Raw genomic sequence first — 1,398 nt, forward strand, 5'->3', positions numbered from 1 at the left:
ACAGAGCGAGACTCCGTCTCAAAAAAAAAAAAAAAAAAAAACGAAAAGACTTGGTGTTTTCCACATGAGGGAGAGGCAAGGAAAAGCCCCACAAAATTCCCATTGCCTGCTCACCTCCAAACTCACCACCCAGCTTCATGAACTTTCCTCACATTTTCCATTTCCAAATAACTGTTGCGTTGAATCAGCTGTGTTAATGCCTTTATTCTTTGTGTGTATGTGTGTGTGTGTGTGTGTGTGTGTGTGTTTTTCAGACGGAGTCTCGCTCTGTCTCGAGGCTGGAGTGCAGTGGAGCCATCTCGACTCACTGCACCCTCCGCCTCCCCGGTTCAAGCGATTCTCCTGCAACCTCCCGAGTAGCTGGGATTACAGGCGCGTGCCAGCACCCGTGGCTGATTTTTGTATTTTTCGTAGACATGGTGTTTCAACATGTTGACCAGGATGGTCTCAATCTCTTGACCTTGTGATCCCCCCACCTCGGCCTCCCACGGCAAGTGCTGGGATTGCAGGCGTGAGCCACCGTGCCCAGCCAATGCCTTTGTTATGATCCATCCGTCCTCCTACGCTCCTGTTGTCACAATAGCAATGAAAGGTATAAGAATTACTTGGTAGCCTCATCAGGGATGGCCGCTTTACTTTGCATCAGCTTTCCCCCATTATGTCTCAGATCCACCTAAGGAATCCTTCCTTACAGCACGCCATGAATGTGTGCAACATCCTTACTGTCATCTTTAAGGTAAGGAGGAAGTAGAGCTAGCAGGAAATGTGTGATTTGGTGAAGGCCACATGCAAATTTTGTGGTCGTGCTAGTTATAAAACTGACTCCTTTCTAGCCTTTGCTCTTACATTATGATGCATTTCTTTTTCTCCTTTGGCCTTGCATTTATCCAAGTTTGGTTTCTTATGTTCCTGTTATGTGACTTTGCTTCAAATGTTTAATTTAGTTTCCTTAAAACACGCACACACACGCACACACACACACACAAAACCCTGTGACTGGAGTGTTACATTACTATGCTATCTTTAGCTGATGCTATTCATTGAGGCTGGAAAAATACAAGCCAGTGCATGCATTAATGCTTAGTTAGACCACAGAGAGCTGGCATTCACTCAAGTGCTAAACAGGACACGAGGGTCTGATTTGAAGCCCCTTGTGGAAGGGCGTTTTCTGTCCTGTGGTGTGCATTCTCTACCAAATCGAGCATGAGATCTTTTGCACGACGTGCAATTTGCATCCACCTTCCCTTCTGACTCACGTTGGCAGATAAACTGTCCCCAGACCCTGCCACACATGGAAGAGACAGCTCAGGCCAAATACAGGCATGATTTCTTTGCCAAGTTAATTCACGGATGACCCTGCAGTGAGTGGGTGTGATTTTTGTTTTGTTTTGAGGTTTA

Source organism: Rhinopithecus bieti, unplaced genomic scaffold (genome assembly GCF_001698545.2).
Source record: "Rhinopithecus bieti isolate Rb0 unplaced genomic scaffold, ASM169854v2 scaffold_32012, whole genome shotgun sequence".
Taxonomy (NCBI): Eukaryota; Metazoa; Chordata; class Mammalia; order Primates; family Cercopithecidae; genus Rhinopithecus; species Rhinopithecus bieti.